The sequence below is a fragment of the Sinocyclocheilus grahami genome, unplaced genomic scaffold (assembly GCF_001515645.1).
Source record: "Sinocyclocheilus grahami isolate Dianchi unplaced genomic scaffold, SAMN03320097.WGS_v1.1 scaffold674.1, whole genome shotgun sequence".
Lineage (NCBI taxonomy): Eukaryota > Metazoa > Chordata > Actinopteri > Cypriniformes > Cyprinidae > Sinocyclocheilus > Sinocyclocheilus grahami.
In genome coordinates this window covers 351,204-351,674 of record NW_015505853.1, presented here as the reverse complement: position 1 = coordinate 351,674, position 471 = coordinate 351,204, and positions in this window count along the sequence as shown.

Here is a 471-nt window from a genome sequence, read left to right as displayed (position 1 = left end):
TGCTGCATTCTTCATCGGCGCATCGCTTCAGGTCCGAGAAGCGCCGGTCTGCACTGCTCTGAGGGAAACACGCGTACAGAACGAGCATAAAAACATGATAAAAACAGGGCTTCGGTGCAGCCATGCTGACAGCTGTTGATCGCGGAGCCGCTGCCGACACGTCAGCAGACCCGAGCTGCTTCTGCGAGGAGGAGAAGAGCCCGGAGTCACGTTACAGCGCGCTTAAAGAGACCGCAGCGGCACAACAACACGCCACGCAAGCGCAGAGCTACAGCATCACGCACGATAAAGGCTTTTTAGAATGTTCGTTAAGTTTTACTATATTATTTTTCATTTATTAGTGTGTTTTTTAATCAGGTACATTGTTGCGTAATTTGATCATAAATAATGTTTGGGAAAAGAAACAATTAACAACTGTAAGATTTCTTCAATAAGATAACTCAAAAAGCGATAGATAGAGAGAGAGAGAGA